This window comes from Heterodontus francisci, chromosome 6, assembly GCF_036365525.1.
Source record: "Heterodontus francisci isolate sHetFra1 chromosome 6, sHetFra1.hap1, whole genome shotgun sequence".
In the NCBI taxonomy this organism is placed as follows: Eukaryota; Metazoa; Chordata; class Chondrichthyes; order Heterodontiformes; family Heterodontidae; genus Heterodontus; species Heterodontus francisci.
Window position 1 is genome coordinate 53,411,637 of NC_090376.1, and position 24,957 is coordinate 53,436,593.

The following is a 24,957-nucleotide window of genomic DNA, read 5'->3' on the forward strand; positions in this document are numbered from 1 at the left end:
GTATGACAGTCCTCCTGCTCTGGAAGGTTATACAATTATTTCAATTTCTTCTGCACATCTGAATGCTTTACATGCAGGGAGACAGGCTTTCACCAAGACTGAGGTCTCTGAGAAAATTCTGAGAGAGAGTACCGAGGCATCGTATGAAGCCATCTGAGGCAGAATTTAATTCAGGAGATTTGGTGTATTATGAAAGAGACGTTAATAGAGAATGGAAGGGCCCTGGTAAAGTAATAGGTGGTGATGGCAAGACAGTAGTTATCAAGCATGGAAATCAAACTGTTAAGGTTCATTCCTCACAATTAACTAGGGTTGAATACAAAATCTCAGAATCCATCAGCTGTTAGAGGGGAAAAAAGGGGGCACCTTATATCTCAAATGCTGATGTGCTTTATGAAAGTCCTGAGGAACAGAATAAAGTAGATTAAGGGTTGGATAGTAATGTGAGCAATCATGACGCTCAGGAAAGAGCTATCGCATCCAAAAGTCAATTGCCCTGAGTAGGTACTCGGGTGACATAGACCAGAGGGGTCGAATAAATGGAGGGATGGAACAATTGTGGGACACACAGGAAAATCTACTGGTAAGTAATTATTGGTTAAATGTTCAAGATGAAAGCCAAAAATCAAGGTCCACAGACTGGCAGAATGGGGTGAAAGAGTGGAAAATAAGAAAAGCGCAGTGCAAGTTCTAATAGTGGGTCAGGAAGCGATCACATATTGGAGAAAGAGCTTCCGATTGTGTGTGAGGGAGATCTTACAGCAGTAGTCCTGAAAGACATCGAAGTGCTAATAGAGGCCATAGTTTGAACAGATTCCACAAATGAAACGAAGGCTAGAAAGCAGTCTTGGAACAGAACTAAAAGCAAAAGTCTTCGTGACTGCCAATAAACTTGAGGATAAACCAAGAGAAGCAAAACATAAGGAATTACAGAGTTGGAGAGCTTTTGGAGTTTATTCTGAGGTACCAGATAGGGGAAAGCCAGCTTAGTCACAGTTGGATTTGTACTGGAGTCATTCTTGAGGAAACTTATAAGGCTAAAGCAAGACTAGTTGTGAGGGGTTCTGGAGAGCGACTGGGTGATGCTGATGTTCGAGTGGACTCTCCCAGAACTGGAAAAGTAATTTTGACAATCTTTTTAGCTCTTTGGCCACATATTCATGGGAGTGTAGCTCCATTGACATAAAAGCCACGTTTCTGCAGAGAAGTGTTTCTGAAACCACCTAGAGGCAGCAGATACAGAAGGAAAACTATGCAAAATGAACAAATGCGTCTGTAGCCTTAATGATACTTCCAGAGTGTGGTATGTCTTGGTGAGATCGGTTTTGTTGAAAATTGGTTGTCTTCAACTAAAAGTAGATACTGCAATGTTTTATTGGTATCATAAAAGGGAAACTTTCAGGCATCTTCATGATGCATGTTGATTATTTCTTATGGGATGGTACTGTGGAATTTGAGAAATATGTTAAGATTAGGACAGAATTTAAGATTGGGAGTCAGATTGGGTGGGGCCTTTAAATATATTTATTTAGATATTAAGTGGAATAACTTTAAATCAACAATCCTATTTAGACAGCGTTACTCCCATCCCAGTTAATCGTGCTAGTTCATCATAGAATGATGATATATCTAAAGCAGAGACTGAACAATTGAGAAGCTTGATTGGTCAATTAAAACTGGCTGTGCACTTAGACTAGGCCTGATGTTAGTTTTGATGTGCTGGTGTTAAGCACGATGATAAAACATCTGAAAGTTGAGAATGTTTTAAAAGGACAAATAAAATATTGAAAAAACTAAATCTGGAGAAACATGTACTGAAGTTCCCATCCTTGGGTGACCCAAAGAACATGAAGCTCATAATTATTAGTGATGCTTCACATGCTAATCTTGTTGATGGGTATTTGAGTGCAGCTGGTGTCATAATATTTCTGATGGGTGAAAATGGGAAATCTAGTCCTTTAGTTTGGGAAGCTAAGAAAATAAAACGGGTTTGTTGAATGCACTTTAATTGCAGAAACACTGGGTCTTGTGGAAAATGGGGTTTCACTTGTCAAATATTTTTGAAATTCTGAACAAGGCGACATACTGAAGATAGGCTACCCATTGAATGTTATGTGGATAGTCGTTCTTTATGGGACAATGTATATTCTACAAAAGGTGCGAGTGAGAAAAGATTACGTATTGACCTTGATGGATTGAACCAAATGCTGGAGAGAAAGGAAACCTCCAAACTGAAATGGTCAGATGCAAGTCATCAGCTATTAAGATTGTTTCACAAACAGAAATGTTAATACAAAATAAATTGTTAGGGATGCGAGAGGAGGGGGGCATCTTACAATGTAATACTTTGTACATAATATAGAATTGATTTTGAAATGTTAATCTAAGCTTATGAAAGAAAGGAGGAAATTTTGTGTCATTGTTTAATTATATGCAGGTGCAAGGTGTCAACTGGGGTATTACTTGAGCACTTATAAGATTACAGTTACTGAGACGAGTGGAGGTTTTTGAGTGAGGTGCTAAATGTTTGCAATCCTTTTACTCTACAATAAATGTGAAAGGGAGTAAAGATCGGCTCCAGCATCATCTTTCCACAAGCTTTCTGGAATTTATCAGTTTAACTAAATAGCGAATAACTTCAGAGGAACAAGACTATCAGACAAAAAGCAAAAAAAGTGTGGGGGGCAGAGTGAGAGTGCTATTTTTCTTGCAATTACAGTATTTGAACCACTAAAGTAAAAGAATTACCCTTGGATTACACAAATATTTTAATAGTGGAAAAGAAAAATAAAGTAGGCAGGACTACATGTTTATGGATGTAAACTTTTCTAATTGTATTTATCTACTAGGACAATGAGTAAATACTGCAAGTCAGATAGGGGGGGCGGGGAGTCTCAACTACAGTCAAGAGGCCAACAGACCGACCTCACTATCCACAAAGTCAAGGAAACTCAGCTCTATTTGCACTTATATTTCTTACTCGCTGGTTTGTCCTGTTTGAATTTTGTGGGTCCGAAGGTTTGGAAAGGGCCTTTCTTGGAGCTGCGGCCTCATTGGCGGAAAAGTCTAGATTAAAACACCAACATCTATTGGTTAGTATTCACAGTTTGAAATACATGCAAAGTAATGATACAACTCATTTAGACTTTATTTACCTCAACGTCTATAGCACACACTTCAGTGTTCGAAGACAACATAAAGTTTGCCAAGAATGATTTGAAATCTCATTAATATTGTCTTTAATTTAAACAGGAAACTTTTAGTAAAAAGTAATTGGAAGGCATGTTACAATGGATTTTTAACTAAAAAGATGAATACATTGTAACATAAGAGTAGACATTTAGCCCCTTGAGCCTACTTACCATTCAATGAGATCGTGGCTGATCTGTGAGTAAACACACCTTTGCCCCATATTCCTGACTAAAATAAATCTTTCAATCTCAGATCTAAAATTAACAAACCAGCCTCTATTGCTGTTCTGATGTTTTGTTTCTCTCCTCAGATACTGCCAAACCTGAATATTTCCAGCATTTTATTTTTATTTCAGATTTACAGTATCTGCAGTATTTTGCTTTTATTTTTAGCCTCTACTGCTGTTTGCACAATACAGTTCAAAACTTCAACCATCCTTTTGCATGTAGAAGTGTTTCCTTACATGGCCTGGCTCCAATCTATAGACTATATCCAATGGTTCTAGACTCCTTACACAACAGATATGTACCCCATCAGTTCCCCTTAATGTCTTCAAAAATTCTATCAAATGCATTTGAGGATACAGAAGGAAGTAAAGGTGGAAATTGCAGAGGCCATAAATCTTCCAATTTTCCTTGGATACAGGGGTGATGCCAGAGGACTGGAGAACTGCAGATGTTACATTCTTGTTCAAAACTAGGTGCAAGGATAAGCACAGCATCTACAGGCCAGTCAGTTTAACTTCAGTGTGGGAAAGCTTTTAGAAACATTAATCTGGGACAATTTTCACTTGGATAAATGTGAAATAATTAAGGAAAGCCAGCACAGATTTCTTACTGGCAAACTGTGTTTTAACCTGGTTGAGTTTTTTGATGTCAAGAAAACATGTTATGTTGAATGAGGATTTTTAAATCATCTGTTGGAAACCGACATTAAACTTCTAAAAAGCTGGCAGCCAAGATGGCCACCACAATTTACACTGAAATACCTCACATTCCAGGACATTGCAGTGGAGACGCATGTCTAAAATATTCCCATCCAGGAGACTGGCTTGAACAGCTGAGTAAATTATCCAGTATCACCCTAGTTAGCAGGACATTAAAAGCCATCTTGGCAGTATTCACTAGTGGAGACATACCTCCAGGCGGCAAAACATTGAACCAATACAAACTGAGAGCGATTTGGGGTTCTTGGACTTTGGACCTCATTATAGAAAAAAAAGGACTGCAAGATCATAAGAACAAGGAGCAGGAGTAGGCCGTCCGGCCCCTCGAGCCTGCTCCGCCATTCAATAAGATCATGGCTGATCTTTTTGTGGACTCAGATCCACTTACCCGTGCTCTCACCGTATCCCTTAATTCCTTTATTGTTCAAAAAGATATCTAACTTAGCTTTAAAAACGTTTACTGAAGAAGCGTCAACTACTTCACTGGGCAAGGAATTCCATAGATTAACAACCCTCTGGGTGAAGAAGTTCCTTCTTAATTCAGTCCTAAATCTGCTCCCTCTAATCTTGAGGCTATGCCCTCTTGTCCTAGATTCACCTGCCAGTGGAAACATCCTCTCTACTTGTATCTTATCTATTCCCTTCATAATTTTATATGTTTCTATAAGATCCCCCCTCATTCTTCTGATGTCCAATGAATATAATCCCAATCTACTCAGTCTCTCCTCATAAGCCAACCCCCTCAACTCCGGAATCAACCTAGTGAACCTCCTCTGCACCCTCTCCAGTGCCACTATATCCTTTCTCAAGTGAGACCAAAACTGCACACAGTACTCCAGATGCGGCCTCACCAGTACCCTATACAGCTGCAACATAACCTCTCTGCTTTTAAACTCAATCCCTTTAGCAATGAAGGACAAAATTCCATTTGCCTTCCTAATTACTTGCTGTACCTGCAGACCAACCTTCTGCGATTCATGCACAAGGACACCCAGGTCCCTCTGCATAGCAGCATGCTGCAATTTTTTACCATTCAAGTAATAATCCTTTTTACTGTTACTCCTACCGAAATGAATGACTTCACATTTATTAACATTGTATTCCATCTGCCAGACCTTTGCCCACTCAATGTATCTATGTTCCTCTGCAAAGTTTCACAGTTATCTGCACACTTTGCTCTGCCGCTCATCTTAGTGTCATCTACAAACTTTGACACCCTACACGTGGTCCCCAACTCCAAATCTATATAAATTGTAAATAATTGCAGTCCCAACACCGATCCCTGAGGCACACCACTAGTGACTGATTGCCAACCAGAATAGCACTCATTTATCCCCACTCTCTGCTGCCTGTTAGTCAACCAATCCTCTATCCATGCTAATACTTTACCCCTAACGCCATGCATCCTTATCTTATGCAGCAGCCTCTTGTGCGGCACCTTGTCGAAGGACTTTTGGAAATCTAGGTACACCACATCCACTGGGTCCCCATTGTCCACCTTGCTCCAAATGTCATCATAGAATTCCAAAAGATTTGTCAAGCATGACCTGCCCTTCATGAACCCATGCTGCGTCTGCCCAACGGGACAATTTCTATCGAGATGCCCTGCTATTTCTTCCTTGATAATAGACTCAAGCATCTTCCCCACTACAGAGGTTAAGCTAACCGGTCTATAATTCCCCATATTTTGTCTACCTCCCTTTTTAAACAGTGGCGTCACATCTGCTGTTTTCCAATCTGCTGGGACTACCCCAGAGTCCAGCAAATTTTGGAAAATTACCGCCAGCGCACCTGCTATTTCTCCTGCCATCTCTTTTAGTACCCTGGGATGCATTCCATCAGGGCCAGGAGACTTATCAATCCTTAGCTCCATTAGCGTGCCCAACACTACCTCTTCCGTAATAATGATTGTTTCCAGGTCCTCACCTACGTTCGTCTCTTTGTCAATTACTGGCATGTTATTAATGTCCTCCACTGTGGAGACCAATACAAAATACCTGTTCAATGCCTCGGCCATTTCATCATATCCCATAACTAAATTCCCCTTCCCATCCTCTAAAGGACCAACGTTTACTTTAGCCACTCTTTTTCGTTTTATATATTTATAGAAACTTTTGCCATCAGTCTTTATATTCTGTGCTAGTTTTTTCTCATGTTCTATCTTACTTTTCTTTATAGCTCTTTTTGTGGCTTTCTGTTGACCTTTAAAGTTTTCCCAATCTTCTAGTTTCATGCTGTTTTTGGCCACTTTGTATGCCTTCTCTTTCAATTTGATAGCCTCCCTCATTTCCTTAGACACCCATGGCAGATTACCCCTTTTCTTCCAGACCTTCCTTTTCACTGGAATATACTTTTGCTGAGCACTTTGAAAGTCCTCCACTGCTCGTCAACTGTCCCACCATAAAATCTTTGTTTCCAGTCTACTTTAGCCAAGTCCTCCCTCATTCTATTGTAGTCCCCCTTGTTCAAGCGCAGGAACATGGTATTGGATATTATCTTCACACTCTCCATCTGTATTCTAAATTCAACCATACTGTGATCACTCCTTCCAAGAGGATCCCTAACTATGAGGTCATTAATTATTCCTGTCTCATTACACAGGACTAGATCTAGGATAGCTTGCTCCCTCGTCGGTTCCATTACATACTGCTCAAGAAAACTATCACGGACACGCTCAACGAACTCCTCCTCAAGGCTACCCTGACTGAGCTGGTTCGACCAATCTACATGTTGATTAAAATCCCCCATGATAATTGCCGTACCATTTTTACAGGCATTAGTTATTTCTTTGTTTATTGCCCGCCCCAATGTGATGTTATTATTTGGTGGCCTATAGACTACGCCTATCAATGACTTTTTCTTCTTAGAGTTTCTAATTTCCACCCAAATGGATTCAACCTCATTCTCCATAGAACCTATATCATCTCTCAGCACCGCACTGATGTCGTCCTTGAATATCAGAACTACACCACCTCCCTTACCTTCCTGTCTGTCCTTCCGAATAGTCTGGTACCCCTGGATATTTAACTCCCAGTCATGACCAACCTGTAACCATGTCTCCGTAATGGCTACCAAATCATATTCATTCGCGATGATTTGTGCCGTTAACTCATCAACCTTGTTACGAATGCTACGAGCATTCAGGTAAAGTGCCTTTATGCTAGCTTTCTTACCCTCATGATTTCCAACATCTCTAATAATAACTCCTGAGTTATCCTTCCTTTCTGCTTCTTTCATAGTCTGCCTTGAACTTAAACCCTCCTGCACACATTCAGCTGCTGCTTACCTTTTTATTTACCATCATACTCCCTGTCGTTTTCCCTTTCCCTTCCCCCCGACTCACTAGTTTAAAGTCCTAGAGACCACCCTATTAATCCGTTTCACTAGAACACTGGTTCCAGATCGGTTCAGGTGGAGACCATCCCATCGGTACAGATCCCCCCGGTTCCAAAACTGATGCCAATGCCCCATGAAATGGAACCCCTCTTTCCCACACCACTCCCTTTGCCACGTGTTTACTTCCCTAATATTCTTATCCCTAAGCCAATTTGCACGTGGCTTGGGCAGTAATCCGGAGATTATGACCCTCGAGGACCTGTTCCTTAATTTCGTTCCTAGTGCTTTATAATCCCCAAACAGGTCCACCATCCTAGCCTTGCCTATGTTGTTAGTCCCAATGTGGACCACAACAACTGGATCCTCCCCCTCCCGCTCCAATATCCTTTCAAGCCGGTCAGAGATGTCCTGCACCCTGGCACCGGGCAGGCAACACACCATGCGGGACTCCTGAACCGGCTTGCAAAGGATACCATCTATCCCCCCAATTATAGAATCCCCTATAACTACCACTTGCCTTTCTGCTCCCCCCTCTTGAATGGCCTTGAATGGATGAGGGGCGTCTCACAGTCTAAAAAGAAAGTTGCCCAATATGGAATTTAATGGATTTATTTTGAAATATTCCTTGAGAATGTTAATCTAAGTTGGATTGTAAAAGGAAGAAGGGAATCCGTTAATTGTGATAGTGTGATTATATGCAGGTGAAGGGAGTTAATTGGTGTTTTAGTTGAGCACTTTTGTGTTCCGTGTCAGTGCGCCATTTTCCCACACTCTCTGTGGGAAAATGGCGCACTGACACGGAACACAAAAGTCCGAGTGTATCAGGCCTGTGTCCTCAGTACCTTGCTCTACGGCAGCGAGGCCTGGACAACGTATGCCAGCCAAGAGCGACGTCTCAATTCATTCCATCTTCGCTGCCTTCGGAGAATACTTGGCATCAGGTGGCAGGACTATATCTCCAACACAGAAGTCCTTGAAGCGGCCAACATCCCCAGCTTATACACACTACTGAGTCAGCGGCGCTTGAGATGGCTTGGCCATGTGAGCCGCATGGAAGATGGCAGGATCCCCAAAGACACATTGTACAGCGAGCTCGCCACTGGTATCAGACCCACCGGCCGTCCATGTCTCCGTTATAAAGACGTCTGCAAACGCGACATGAAATCGTGTGACATTGATCACAAGTCGTGGGAGTCAGTTGCCAGCATTCGCCAGAGCTGGCGGGCAGCCATAAAGACAGGGCTAAATTGTGGCGAGTCGAAGAGACTTAGTAGTTGGCAGGAAAAAAGACAGAGGCGCAAGGGGAGAGCCAACTGTGCAACAGCCCCAACAAACAAATTTCTCTGCAGCACCTGTGGAAGAGCCTGTCACTCCAGAATTGGCCTTTATAGCCACTCCAGGCGCTGCTTCACAAACCACTGACCACCTCCAGGCGCGTATCCATTGTCTCTCGAGATAAGGAGGCCCAAAAGAAAGAAAGTTGAGCACTTAAAAGCAGACAGACACTCACTGGGACTGGAAGGGAGATTTGTATGAAGAGCTACATGTTTGTAATCCTTTTATTGTGCACAATAAATGTGAAACTGAGCAAATATAGGCTCTAGCCTTATCCTTCTATAACAAGCTTTCTGGAGTTCAACACTCACAGTGGCAGGACTACCAGCCTGCAAGGCCCTCAACATTGTGACTATCCACACTATCTAAAGGCCCGGGACCCGATACACACTATCACCACCTCAGGTAATTAACTTTAATGTTAATTTACATTTTGGACTTTAAAGGTGGTTTTGCTAGTTATTTTTAGCTTGTGCAGGTAAGGAACAAAGTGAAAAATGGAAGGTCGGTTAACTGATGGTCAGGTCAGGCGTAGGAAAAAAATGGAAGGACTCGGGCCGGGCTCAGGGTTGGATGGGGTTCTGTCTGGTTCGGGTCGGGTCTCATTTGCAGACCCGAGCAGGCCTTTAAAGCAATCACCAACGTACCCATTACAGCAGAAGAGACCAAGTGTACCCGCATTGAGTCAGTCCAGGACTTACAACAAAATGTATCCGGACAGGTTCGACGCTATATATTTCAAAGGCAATGCCATACTGCACCTCAGAGAGGATGAAATTCTGTCAATCGACCCTCCCAGAAAATACAGCATTCACATACAAGAAAAGCTTAAAGGCAAGTTGGATGACATGGAATGCAATGGCATCATCCGACAGATTGATGCAGCTCAATTACTAAAGGAAAATGAAGCAATCAGGGTATGTCTAGATCCAAAGCATCTAAACCTCTCCCTAAAAAGAGAGGTCCCCACAAGATTGCACCACTAGAGGAATTGAATCCCAAGTTCACAGAAGCCAAATTCTTCCCCTTGGATGCTAAACATAGATATTGGTCAGTACACCTAGCTAAGGAATCTCAGGAAGTCACCACCTTCAGAACACCATTTGGATGATATTAGTTCCAGAGACTACCCTTTGGCTTATCTGTCAGTCAAGATCTGTTTCAGCAGCATATGACCAGAATTATTAAAAAAATGTGCCTGAATGTATATGCATTGCCGATGATATTGCAGTAATTCACAAAACCAAAGAGAGTGTTACAGAAGTACCTCTGTATTTTGCGAAATTTATCTTTTCAGGATTCATTTTTGAAAGATTGAAGAAATGTTAAACTTTGGAGTTTTCAAAGGGGGTCATGTAAAGGCCACTTGTCTTGGGAAAAAAAACAGTCCCTGGAAATTTTTTTTTAAAAAGGGGGCAAAGAGGGGGCTTGGGAAAAACGCACCTTTCCAGGAAACCACCTGACTTCTAGCTCAAACACCACAGAACTTTGGACACCTGGAGAAGTTGTTTACAACGAAGTGACAGGTCAAGATTGATGGAGGTCAATAGGTTGACCTCCTTTAGTTTTAGTGATACAGCACTGAAACAGGCCCTTCGGCCCACTGAGTCTGTGCCGACCATCAACCACCCATTTATACTAATCCTACACTAATGACATATTCCTACCACATCCCCACCTGTCCCCGTATTTCCCTACCACCTACCTATACTAGGGACAATTTATAATGGCCAATTAACCTATCAACCAGCAAGTCTTTGGCATGTGGGAGGAAACCGGAGCACCCGGAGGAAACCCACGCAGACACAGGGAGAACTTGCAAACTCCACACAGGCAGTACCCAGAATTGAACCGGGGTCGCTGGAGATGTGAGGCTGCGGTGCTAACCACTGCGCCGCCAGTCGGTTTTGCTTTAGAATTGTTTTGAGTTGGGGTTGAGCTATATAAAAAGGGAGATAACTTCCAAGGAAGGAAAGACCACAACCCAGCTCAACTTTCCAGCACCGCTCAAAGATCCCAAGAAGTCCACGGTGTCGACTCATCTTATCTCCTGTCTTTGAAGAAAGGCCAGCAAAATTAATTTTCAATGCTGCCTGAAAAGAACTGTTCTAAAAGATCCCAGTGACCCGTTTAAGTGTACGCAGAGGCCAGACTGTATGCCATTTTTGAAACACATCTCATTTGCTGTTTCTTCAAGAATGAGCAAGTATTCAGCCCAAGTGCTTCTTTTGTCTGTGTTAGAGCTTTAAAAACAAAAATCCATTTTTTTCCCAGTCAATGAGTGTATGTGTGTGAGAGTGTGTATGAGGGGCTAAGATAAAAAGGGAACTTTAATATTTCAATCTGTGCATTTATGCTTTGTCAGTACTGGTAAAGACTTGTAAACTGATAATTTTGTTTATTAAAGAAACCTGGTTGGTGTGATTTATTCTGGGATAAAGAGTCTATGATTTACCATATTGGTAAGCAGGAAAAGTTAAATATATGTTGTGACCAGTGGAGAAGTGAAACTAGAATAAACAATGCACTTGGTCGTAACAAGAGCATGATCGAAATCTTCACTCACTAGAAGTAGCTCCTCGCAAGGGGCTCATTTTTAACAGCAAGGTGAATGTCAGATCAATTTTTTTGGCTCCATCTATTCAGGTTGCGGAATTCGTTCCAACCCAGGCAAAGTCAAAGATGTAAGGCATATGCTTATTCCACAAGACAAAAGATCTACAGAGATGCCTTGGATTTTTCAATTTCTTGACACCATACATTCCAAATTTTTCTAGCAGAGCATCAGCACGGAGAGAGCTCTTAAAGATGTACCATTTGTATGGCAGGAGGACCATCAGCATATATTTGAGTCTCTCAAACAAGCATTGTCATCAGAAACCTGTACCCTGTAGTACTATGATCCAAGGAAGACAATCTTGGATGTCGACACCTTCAGAATGGGCTAGGAGCATGCATCCTGTAGGATGGCAAACCAACTGCATTCGGATCCAAAAGTTTATCCTCAGCACAATCTAATTACTCAAACATAGAGCATGAAAGGCTGCTCTGGTGTTTGGGATCACAAGGTTCCACACCTGCCTGTTCGATAAGCAGTTCACTGTAGAAATTGACCACAAACCAATGGAGATGGATTTGGCGCAAACCATCGACAAGCGCACCACCTTGACTGCAGCAACTTTGTGAAAGTACAGGGATACGACTTCGATGTCTGCTACAAACCAGGTACCAAAATGGTCACCTCTGAGCAGATTGCCAAATCTGAACAAGAATGATGTCCTGCTGGATCTACAAGTAGACAGCCTGGACAACGAGGTGGAAGATGTGCTCAAAATCAATTTACTGCATTTTAGTCAGCACAAATGTGACCAACTGCAACCAAACAGCCAATGACCCACAAATGAAGGCACTATGGAGAGTCGTCATAGGAGGATGGCCTGATACGACAAAACAGGTGACGGAAATCCTCAGATGCTTCTGGCCTTATAGATGAACTCGGTATCTCGGTGTAACCTTCAGAGGAAAACAAGTGACTGTGCCCAAAGATCTCCGACAGAACATCTTGTCACAACTTCACTAAGGCCATGTGAGTATAGAGCGAACAAGACGACTGGCATGAGACACTTTATTAGCCAGGAATCAACAGTGACATCGAAAGGTTAGTGAGAATGTGCAAAGCATGCCAGAGCCACCAGCCACAACAACATAAAGAACCTCTACACCTCAAGATTCCGTCAATCCCTTGGTCCAAAATCGTCACTGTTCTATGTACCGTGAACGGAGACCACTTTATCTTAGTCACAGATCATTTCTCCAAACTCCAATTGTCAGACAGGTCAAAGACACTTCAAGTGCAGTTGTCGCAGACACATTGCGTACCATATTCAGTCTGTTCGGTGCACCTGAAGAAATTGTTTGACAATGGGCCACACAGTATACAGGCAGACCTTTCAAGGATGTGTGCGCCAAATGGGCCGTAAACCTTGTGATGTTCTCAAAACACTACTCTAGATCTAACGGTCTTGCTGAGCGAATGGTTCACAGTGAAATTGCTTCTGAAGTGTTGGACAACGAAACAAGATTTTCGCTTTGCCACATTACACCTCAGAGCTACATCTATGGATATGGGCTTACCGCCACCAGCAGAGATCATGCTTGGCAGACAAGTGAGAAGATTCTGCCAAGCCAACATCTGTCCAAATGCTCAGAGATGCAGGAGACCCGGCTCGAAAAACATGCGAGAATGAAGATGGTGCATGACCAACATGCAGGGGCAGAACTACCTGAACTACACATAGGACAAAAGGTCAGGGTCATACACCCACAATGAGAACATGGTTACCCCCCCAGAGGTATCAAAATTATGCAGTGAACCTAGGTCTTAAAAGGTTACAACATCTAACGGAGTAGTGTTGAGAAGGAACCTAAGTTCCAATAGTACACAGCAGACTCAAAAGAACACATACATGACAAAGGTGTGATGGAACAACAGGACAACAACCAACACATTGGCTTGCATATGTGTTGTCAAATAGCCAAGGGCAAAACCCATATTCCCAGGTTCTTCCATAACAAGACCTGGAAGAGTCGTCAAACCACTGAAACAATATATGGATCCTTAAGCTTCTGCACTCAAATTTCACAATCCCTATCTTTTATACTGGTAAATTTTATGCCTCTGGTGGTCTGGCCTGCCAGTGGTACAGGACATTCTCAGGAATGCTGATGGAGGAGCCTGGGACAATGGCTGCAAGGTATGATTTGGTGAGTATAGTCATGTCAGCTTGTTACTTGGCTTATCTGTGAGAAAGCTCTCCTAATTTTGCCACATCTCCAGATGTTGGTGAGGAGAATTTTGCAGGGTCAACTGGACAGGGTGTGCCTTTGTTGTTTCCGGTGCCTAGGCCAATGCTGCATAGTCAGTCTGGTTTTACTCATTCAACTTTTCTGTAGCAGTTTGATATAACTGAGTGGCTTGCTTGGTCATTTCAGAGGGCAATTAAGAGTCAACCACATTGCTGTGGGTCTGGAGTCACATGTAGGCCAGACCGGGTAAGGACACCAGATTTCATCCCCGAAAGGCATTAGTGAACCAGATGGATTTGACTACAATCCAATAGTTTCACGATCATTACTAACATGAGACTTGCATTTTAGTCCAAACTTATTAATTGCTGCTGTGGTGGGATTCATGTCTCTGGAGCATTGTCTGGGCCTCAGGATTACTAGTCCAGTAACATTACCACTATGCTACTACCCCGTGGAGATCTGGAGCACTCCCACAAAATGATGTGGATGCTGGGTCAACTGAAATTTTTAAGACGGAGGCCACTAACTGAAACAAAATGTGCATATAGACCAACTAGACAACAGCAGCTGATGCTGCATCCATTTTTTTTTTAAAGTCTGACTCTTACCACGCTGCTTTGTACTCGATATAAAAGCTCTGTGAATTAACAAAGTTCTGCTGTTAAATATTTAATATTTTAAACAAATTGATAATGAAACAGTTAAATATTTTCAAGTACAGATGTGCTTAAACAAGGCTGTAACTACATCTGCCAAGTAAATAATAACACATGTCAAGTGGGACCTGTATGAACTACATAAAACTAACATTTAATGCAGAGTACTGGGCAAATGGGAAGATTCTTGGTAGTGTAGATGAACAGAGAGATCTTGGTGTCCAGGTGCATAAATCCCTGAAGGTTGCTACCCAGGTTAATAGGGCTGTTAAGAAGGCATATGGTGTGTTAGCTTTTATTAGTAGGGGGATCGAGTTTCGGAGCCACGAGGTCATGCTGCAGCTGTACAAAACTCTGGTGAGACCGCACCTGGAGTATTGCGTGCAGTTCTGGTCACCGCATTATAGGAAGGATGTGGAAGCTTTGGAAAGGGTGCCAAGGAGATTTACTAGGACGTTGCCTGGTATGGAGGGAAGGTCTTACGAGGAAAGGCTGAGGGACTTGAGGTTGTTTTCGTTGGAGAGAAGGAGGAGGAGAGGTGACTTAATAGAGACATGCAAGATAATCAGAGGGTTAGATAGGGTGGATAGTGAGTCTTTTTCCTCGGATGGTGATGGCAAACACGAGGGGACATAGCTTTAAGTTGAGGGGTGATAGATATAGGACAGATGTCAGAGGTAGTTTCTTGACGCAGAGAGTAGTAGGGGCGTGGAACGCCCTGCCTGCAACAGTAGTAGACTCGCCAACTTAAAGGGCATTTAAGTGGTCATTGGATAGACATATGGATGAAAATGGAATAGTGTAGGTCAGATGGTTTCACAGGTTGGCGCAACATCGAGGGCCTGTACTGCGCTGTAATGTTCTAATTCTAATTTGGCTTTTGAAAAAAAAAATGTGGGGTATGGTAGGTACGTGAGAAAAATCCTAAGCATTGCACTTGGGCTACAATAGAATTGGTTCTGCTATCATGATCCTCCCTGTTAATATTCCTCACAACTGAGGAATAACGTGGATAGTGGCTGCAAGTGCCATGCAACCCCACAGGAGTGTGAATCAATTCCTTTAAAAGAGGTGTGAAAATGTTAAGTATGTCACAACATTCCATTTAAAAATGCACTGAAAATTATGTAAAATTTATCGATGGAAAAAGTAAATCAGAAAAGTGTCAACCAGTCAAGTCTGTAGATGTTGATGCAAATGGCAGATTTCCATTTTGAATTCAACACAGTAACACCAGAAAACCAGCATTCCAAACACGGATTACCTGACATAGAATCATTAAATGATTACAACAGAGAAAGAGGCCATTTGCCCCGTTAAGTCCTTGCCAGGTCTCTGCAAGAAAAATTAAGCTAGTCCCACTCTCTCACCCGTTGCCTGGAACCCTGCAATTTTCTTTCCCCCAAAGTGATTACTGACAACGCAGCCGGCAGCTTACGTCTTCCAACTGCGCCAATGCAAAGGTTCCTAACCTCCACACATGCACTGCGTTCCGCAGTGTAACACGGGCAGATGGGGTTGGCGCATGCGCAGATGACGTCATCGCAACACGGGCAGATGGTGGGGAATCTGGGCCGGAGAGAGCAGGGGTGGGGGAAGAGGGGGTCTGGAGAGTGGGTTGAGAGCGGGTGTGGGGAGAGCGCAGCCGAAGACCTTGCTTGTGGCGGGTGCGCTCTCTTCGTCTCCCCACCCTCCCTGCTCACAGCCCCCGGCTCCCTCCCCTCCCTGGCCGTTGTGTGCTGCCATATGTTCAGGTTGCCCTCGTGATTATTTGAACAGCGCCATCTTTAATCCTGGCAGCTGCCTGACATCGCAGACTGAGACGTTTTGGTGGCACAGGCTGCATTTGCTCATGTGGCATTGCAGCGCCACCTAGTGGTGACGTTGTTAGCAAACGCAGCCTTTTTGTTTTATTTTCACGTGCATCTCCAATTCCCTTTTGAAAGCTACACCATCCTCACAGGCAGTGCATTCCAGATTCAAACAACTGACTGCGTAAAAAAAAAGTTTTCTCATATCACCTTTGGTTCTTTTGCCAATCACAAATCTGTGTTCTCTGGTTCTCGACTCCTCCTCCAAAGGGACCAGCTTCCCTCTGTCTCGACCCCTTGTGATTTTGAACACCTTTGTCAAATCTCTCAACTTTCTCTTCTCTAAGCAGAACAACCCCTGATTCTCCAATTTATCCACGTAACTGGAGTCCCTCATCCCTGGAACTATTCCCATAAATTTTTTCGACAGCTGGTCTGAAGCTTTCACATCTTTCCTGAAGTGCAGTGACCAAAATTGGCCTCAATACTTGAGTTGAAGCCAAAAGTGTTTTATAAAAGGATCATAACCTTGCTTTTGTACTCTGTCTTTTTATAAACCCCAGCATCCAGTATGCCTTTTTAACCATTTTCCCAACTTGCCCTCCCACCTTCAATGATTTGTGCGTATATACTCCCAGTTTCCTCTGTTCCAGCACCCCCTTTAAAATTATAACCTTTAGTTTATATTTCCTCTCCTCGTTCTTCCTATCAAAATGTGTAACTTCACATTTCTCTGCATTAAATTTCATCTGCCACATGTCCATCCTTTCCACCAGGCTGTCCACGTCCTCTTGAAGTCTATCACTATCCTTCTCACAGTACACAAAATTTCCAGATTTTGTCTCAACTGCCAATTTTGAAATTGTTCCCTGGAAGTCAAATCTAGATCATTAATACAAATCAAGAAAAGCAGTGTTCCTCGTACCGAGCCTTGGGGAACACCACTGTATACTTTACTTTCCTCCAGTATGAAAAGCAACCATTTACCTGTCACTCAGCCAACTTTGTAACCATGTCACCACTGTCCCTTTCATTCTATGGGCCTCAAGTTTGCTGACAAGTCTATTATGTGGCACTTTATCAAATGCCTTTTGCAAGTCCGTATAGACCACATCAACCACATTACCCTCATGAACTCACTGTTACTTCATCACATAATTTGGTTGAGTTAAACAAGATTTGCCTTTAACAAATCCATACTGGCTTTCCTTAATTAATCCACCATGGTGGATCCTTTCGTAGATGTTCTCTCAACTCTCATTATGCAGCTACCCTCCCCTCAAAACCACATTATTGGCTGATTCTGAAGTGTTCTGTTGGATTTTGTGCTTTGCTCTACACCTAGTTTCAATCATTAATTGTTGGAAGTATGCTTTTTGCCTCATCCCCCTCCGCCCCTCAAAATTATAATGACAGCCTGAGAGTTGAATTTTGGTGACTGGGAAGTGCCCAACTGTCCATCTTTTTGGAAATATGCACCCTAATTGAAAAACATTGTGCAATGCTAACCTGCCACTGTATTTTGCAGCATTTTGTGCATGCTCCCCCAACTCGCCTCTGCAGTTTGTATTATCCTCTCCCGAACATGGAGCATTCACTTGCGGCCTGAAAGCCCCTCACTGAGCAGCATTTTGCATATCATGCACAACCCTACCTTCTGCACACCACAAGGTTGTCTCCCCATTCATTCCAAACCATCCTTGCTGAGCATATTTCCTGACCACCATCTTCACTTGATGCCACCCCATCCGCCCTGATTTAATTAGCATCCAATTGACCTATATACTGTCCCTGTTCTTGACTCCCTGCATGCATTGTCACCAAGACTGACTTATGAATTTTAAAATATCCAGCCACTCAATACAACCACCGTTTTTTCTTTACACGTGGGAAAAATGTAAACATAGAGCACCACATAAAATTAGCTTATTTGCCCATTTTGGGGGTGGGGGAAGGGGAGAAGAATACATTCATGACATTGGACACTTGTAAAAGTTTGGTGTTCAAAATTCCAAATAGGTTATGTGCATTTCTGTTAGCATTACTCAACTAAACACAAAAAACATATGATTTTCTAGCTAGTTGCTGTCAACAAACGTCTATATGCCAAATGCAAAATATTAATTTCTTCAGTTGGAAACTTACATTAGACTTTAAACGAGAAAAAATCCTACATTAACTTTTAAAAAACTAGCAGCCAAGATGGCCACTGCAATTTACATCTGTAATACCAGGAGACTGAACTGGAGACAAAAGTCGACTAACAAGAAGCCCAGCCAGGACAATGGCTTGCTCCAAGTGACTTAACTACCTAAGATGGCTTCATTAGCACAACAGTCAAGGCAATCCTCACGTACTGACTTTGAAAGAGCAAATCCCCTCCAAGTGTCAAGTGACATCTTGGGGCATGTGGAACCTTGGAAGGTTACATAAAAACCTGAAGCAACCATGTGACTGTCTGTCCATCTTGGGGGAGTTGTTACACAGACAAAGAGACAAGCAGTAACTGAGTGGGCAGCCGCAAAGGCGGCTGCAGGCCTCCCTTTCTCGCGCTCTCTCTCTCTCTCCCCAGAAAACATCAAGTTTGAAAACCGTCTGTGACTGGGGGACCCTCCAAATCTACAGACTGCTACAGCCAGCGACCAGGGGAAGGGAGCCAAATATAATTCTGCCTTCAGGAAAACCCTGAACAAAGCAAGCCAGCCAAAGTGCACTTTGACCAGCAAGGACTTCAAGAATACAACTTTAGCCAATAACTACCAGATCATCCACTTCATAGACTGTGTATTTAAGTTCCATGTATTCTGGACTTCAATCCAACCACCAAATCTATTTTCCCTCCTGTAATCTATTTGTGTGCACGCGATTCTCGTGAGAATGTGTTGCACTTTTTTTGTATTTTTAAATCGGGGGGTAGTCTTATATATAATAAAAATGACCTCTTGTTCAAACTCAAGAAAACCTGTCCGATTGGTTCTTTCACGATCACAGTAAAAGGTCAAAAGGTGAAACACTCAAGAGGTGGTAAACACAAACACTGTTCAAAAGGAATAAATCCTGCTACAGTCAAACAAGAGCGAAGGCAAGAGGGGAGCCCGAGACCCGCTCCTCACTTGGCCTTAACATTGCCTTTTCAACATGCAGTTTCAGAGGCAGTCACATTATTCCAGCTGCTCCCCCACACCTCCCCAAGCTTATGATAAATGCAGCTGTTTTTCATTAGCAAAGATGGGTGTCCTTGTTCACGAGTCACTGAAAGTTAACATGCAGGTACAGCAAGCAATTAAGGTGGCAACTGGCATGTTGGCCTTCATTACAAAAGGTTTTGAGAAAAGGAGTAAAGATTTTATGATGTTTCTATGTCTTACTGCAATTATATAGAGCCTTGGTGGGAATGCACCTGGAGTATAGTGCAGTTTTGGTCTCCTTACCAAAGGAAAAATATACTTGCCATAGAGGAAGTGCAAGAAAGGTTTACCAAACTATTCCTGGGATAGATAGATTGTCCTATAAGGGAAGATTAAATAGACTGGGCCTTTATCCTCTACACTTCAGAAGAATGAGAGGTGATCTCATTCAAACATACAAAATTCTTACAGTGCTCAGCAGGGTTCAGGCAGGAAGAATTTGTCCCCTGGCTGGGGAGTCCGAAACCAAGGGACACAGTGTCATAATAAGGGGCAGGCCATTTAGGACTGAAATGAGATACGGAATTTCTTCATTCAGAGGGTGATGAATCTTTGGAATTCTCTGCCCCAAAGGGCAGAGAGCATGTTCAAGACTGAGAGCGATAGATTTCTACATATTAAAAACATCAAGGGATACATGGATAGTGCAGGAAAATGATGTTGAAGTAGATCAGCCATGATCTCATTGAATGGTGGAGTGAGCTCGAAGGGCTGAATGGCCTACTCCAGCTCCTATTTCTTATGTTCAAAGCACAGGCCAATCACTAACAATAACATCTGCCAGAGGAGGCTAAACAGAAGTGATAGCATACAGGCACCTCACAAATGCCTTTTGAAAACTAACAAGTGAGAGTTTGCACTTCAGAATGATTGAAAGACATAATCTAGGTTTTATCCATGAAACACAAAAGTACATGGAAGTCCAGGCAATCATCTTCTGTAGAGTCCATTATACTGCCCTTCAAGATGGTGTTAATTCTACAATTTTCTTTTTTTTTTGCCTGAGACTTGTGCTTCCATTTGAAATCTCCCTTCCAAAAAACACATCAATAAACCAGCGATAAGGATCCCATTACAAATAGGGGTAGGCGGTGGCGCAGTGGTATTATCACTGGACTAGTAACGCAGAGACCCAGGGTATTTCTCTGGGAACATGGGTTCAAATCCCACCACAGCAGAAGGTGAAATTTGAATTTAGTTAATTAAAAAAATGTGGAATTTAAAGTTAGTCTAATGATGGCCATGAAACCATTGTCGATTGTTGTAAAAACCCATCTGGTTCACTAATGTCCTTCAGGGAAGGAAATCTGCTGCCCTTAGCAATGTGGTTAACTCTTACATCCCCTCTGAAATGGCCTAGCAAGCCACTCAGTTGTACCTAACCGCTACGAAGTCAATAAAAAAGAAATGAAACCGGACGGACCACCTGGCATCAACCTAGGCACTGGAAACAACAATGGCAAACCCAGCCCCATCGACGCTGCAAAGTCCTCCTTACTAACATCTGGGGGCTTGTGCCAAAGTTGGGAGAGCTGTCCCACAGACTAGTCAAGTAACAGCCTGACATAGTCATACTCACGGAATCATACCTTACAATGTCCCAGACACTGCCATCACTATCCCTGGGTATGTCCTGTCCCACCGGCAACACAGACCCAGCAGAGGTGGCGGCACATTGGTATACAGTGGGGAGCGAGTTTCCCTGGGAGTCCTCAACATCGACTCCGGACCCCATGAAGTCTCATGGCATCAGGTCAAACATGGGCAAGGTAACCTCCTACTGATTATCACCTACTGCCCTCCCTCAGCTGATGACTCAGTACTCCTCCATGTCGAACACCACTTGGAGGAAGCACTGAGGGTGGCAAGGGCACAAAATGTACTCTGGGTGAAGGACTCCAATGTCCATCACCAATAGTGGCTCGGTAGCACCACTACTGACCGAGCTGGCCGAGTCCTAAAGGACATAGCTGCTAGACTGGGTCTGTGGCAGGTGGTGGGGGAACCAACACGAGGGAAAAACATACTTGATCTCGTCCTCACCAATCCACCTGCTGCAGATGCTTCTTTCCATGACTGTATTGGTAGGAATGACCACCGCACAGTCCTTGTGAAGACCAAGTCCCGCCTTCACATTGAGGATACCGTCAAACGTGTTGTGTGGTACTACCACCGTGCTAAATGGGATAGATTTCAAACAGATCTAGCAATGCAAAACTGGGCATCCATGACACACTGTGGGCCATCAGCAGCAGCAGAATTGTACTTAACCACCATCTGTAACCTCATGGCCCGGCATATCCCCCACTCTACCATTACCATCAAGCCAGGAGACCAACCCTGGTTCAATGAAGAGTGCAGGTGGGCATGCCAGGAGCAGCACCAGGCATACCTCAAAATGAGGCATCAACCTGGTGAAGCTACAACACAGGGCTATCTGCATGCCAAACTGCGTAAGCAGCATGCGATAGATAGAATTAAGCAATCCCATAACCAACGGATCAGATCCAAGCTCTGCAGTCCTGCCACATCCAGCTGTGAATGGTGGTGGACAATTAAACAAATAACTGGAGGAGGTGGCTCCACAAATATCTCCATCCTCAATGATGGGGGAGCCCAGCACATCAGTGCAAAAGATAAGGCTGAAGCATTTGCAACAATCTTCAGCCAGAAGTGCCGAGTTGATGATCCAGCTCAGCCTCCTCCTGAAGTCCCCAGCATCACAGATGCCAGACTTCAGCCAATTCGATTCACTCCGCGTGATATCAAGAAACGACTGAAGGCACTGGATACTACAAAAGCTATGGGCCCTGACAATATTCCGGCAATAGTATTGAAGACTTGTGCTCCAGAACTTGCCACGCCCTTAGCCAAGCTGTTCCAGTACAGCTACAACACTGGCATCTACCCTGCAATGTCGAAAATTGCCAATTTATGTCCTGTACACAAAAAGCAGGACAAGTCCAACCCGGCCAATTACCGCCCTATCAGCCTACTCCCAATCATTAGTGAAGTGATGGAAGGTGTCATCAACAGTGCCATCAAGCGGCACTTGCTTAGCAATAACCTGCTCAGTGACGCTCAGTTTGGGTTCCGCCAGGGCCACTCAGCTCCTGACCTCATTACAGCCTTGGTTCAGATATGGACAAAAGAGCTGAACTCAAGAGGTGAGGTGAGAGTGACTGCCCTTGACATCAAGGCAGCATTTGACTGAGTATGGCATCAAGGAGCCCTAGCAAAACTGAGGTCAATGGGAATCAGGGGGAAAACCTCCACTGGCTGGAGTCATACCAAGCGCAAAGGAAGATGGTTGTGGTTGTTGGAGGTCAATCATCGAAGCTCCAGGACAGCACTGCAGGAGTTCCTCAGGGTAGTGTCCTAGGCCCAACCATCTTCAGCTGCTTCATCAATGACCTTCCTTCAATCATAAGGTCAGAAGTGGGGATGTTTGCTGATGATTGCACAATGTTCAACACCATTCGCGACTCCTCAGATACTGAAGCAGTCCGTGTAGAAATGCAGCAAGACATGGACAATATCCAGGCTTGGGCTGCTAAGTGGCAAGTAATATTCGCGCCACACAAGTGCCAGGCAATGACTATCTCCAACAAGAGAGAACCTAACCATCTCCCCTTGACATTCAACAGCATTACCATCGCTGAATCCCCCACTATCAACATCCTAGGGGCTACCATTGACCAGAAACTGAACTGGAGTAGCCATATAAATACAGTGGCTACAACAGCAGGTCAGAGGCTAGGAATCCTGAGGCGAGTAACTCACCTCCTGACTCCACAAAGCCTGTCCACAATCTACAAGGCACAAGTCAGGAGTGTGATGGAATACTCTCCACTTGCCTGGATGGGTGCAGCTCCAACACTGAAGAAGTTCGACACCATCCAGGACAAAGCAGCGCACTTGATTGGCACCCCATCTACAAACATTCACTCCCTCCACCACCGACGCACAGTGGCAGCAGTGTGTACCATCTACAAGATGCACTGCAGCAATGCACCAAGGCTCCTTAGACAGCACCTTCCAAACCCACAACCTCGACCAACTAGAAGGACAAGGACAGCAGATGCATGGGAACACCACCACCTGCAAGTTCCCCTCCAAGTCACACACCATCCTGACTTGGAACTATATCGCCGTTCCTTCACTGTCGCTGGGTCAAAATCCTGGAACTCCCTTCCTAACAGCACTGTGGGTATACCTACCCCAAATGGACTACAGCGGTTCAAGAAGGCAGCTCACCACCACCTTCTCAAGGGCAATTAGGGATGGGCAATAAATGCTGGCCTGGCCAGTGACACCCACATCACATGAATGAATAAAAAAAATACTACCTGGGATCTATCCCAGGTTACTGAGGGAAGCGAGAGAGGAAATAGCTGGGGCCTTAACAGATATCTTTGCAGCATCCTTAAACACGGGTGAGGTCCCGGAGGACTGGAGAATTGCGAATGTTGTCCCCTTTTTTAAGAAGGGTAGCAGGGATAATCCAGGTAATTATAGATCGGTGAGCCTGACGTCAGTGGTAGGGAAGCTGCTGGAGAAGATACTGAGGGATAGGATCTATTCCCATTTGGAAGAAAATGGGCTTATCAGTGATAGGCAACATGGTTTTGTGCAGGGAAGGTCATGTCTTAACAACTTGATAGAATTCTTTGAGGAAGTGACAAAGTTGATTGATGAGGGAAGGGCTGTAGATGTCATATACATGGACTTCAGTAAGGCATTTGATAAGGTTCCCCATGGTAAGCTGATGGAGAAAGTGAAGTCGCATGGGGTCCAGGGTGTACTAGCTGGATGGATAAAGAACTGGCTGGGCAACAGGAGACAGAGAGTAGCAGTGGAAGGGAGTTTCTCAAAATGGAGACGTGTGACCAGTGGTGTTCCACAGGGATCCGTGCTGGGACCACTGTCGTTTGTGATATACATAAATGATTTGGAGGAAAGTATAGGTGGTCTGATTAGCAAGTTTGCAGACAACACTAAGATTGGTGGAGTAGCAGATAGTGAAGGGGACTGTCAGAGAATACAGCAGAATATAAATAGATTGGAGAGGTGGGCAGAGAAATGGCAGATGGAGTTCAATCAGGGCAAATACGAGGTGATGCATTTTGGAAGACCCAATTCAAGAGTTAACTATACAGTAAATGGAAAGGTCCTGGGGAAAATTGATGGACAGAGAGATTTGGGTGTTCAGGTCCATTGTTCCCTGAAGGTGGCAACGCAGGTCAACAGAGTGGTCAAGAAGGCATACTGCATGCTTTCCTTCATCGGACAGGGTATTGAGTCCAAGGGTTGGCAGGTCATGTTACAGCTGTATAAGACTTTGGTTCGGCCACATTTGGAATACTGCGTGCAGTTCTGGTTGCCACATTACCAAAAGGACGTAGATGCTTTGGAGAGGGTGCAGAGGAGGTTCACCAGGATGTTGCCTGGTATGGAGGGCGCTAGCTATGAAGAGAGGTTGAGCAGATTAGGATTATTTTCATTAGAAAGACGGAGGTTGAGGGGGGTCCTGACTGAGGTGTACAAAATCATGAGAGGTATAGAAAGGGTGGATAGCAAGAAGCTTTTTTCCCCAGAGTGGGGGATTCAATTACTAGGGGTCACGAGTTCAAAGTGAGAGGGGAAAAGTTTAGGGGGGATGTGCGTGGAAAGTTCTTTACGCA

General features: G+C 43.8%; 1 protein-coding gene across 5 annotated transcripts in view; it reads right to left on the reverse strand.

Moving 5' to 3' along the window:
* The window catches only part of zmym2 (zinc finger, MYM-type 2), a 177,608-nt gene that overhangs the window by 139,044 nt on the left and 13,607 nt on the right, over positions 1-24,957 (reverse strand). For all 5 annotated transcript variants that reach the window (XM_068033682.1, XM_068033687.1, XM_068033685.1 and 2 more), the window contains exon 2: positions 2,981-3,066. The gene's annotated coding sequence lies outside the window, so the exon portion shown is untranslated. The remainder of the gene's footprint in view (positions 1-2,980; positions 3,067-24,957) is intronic.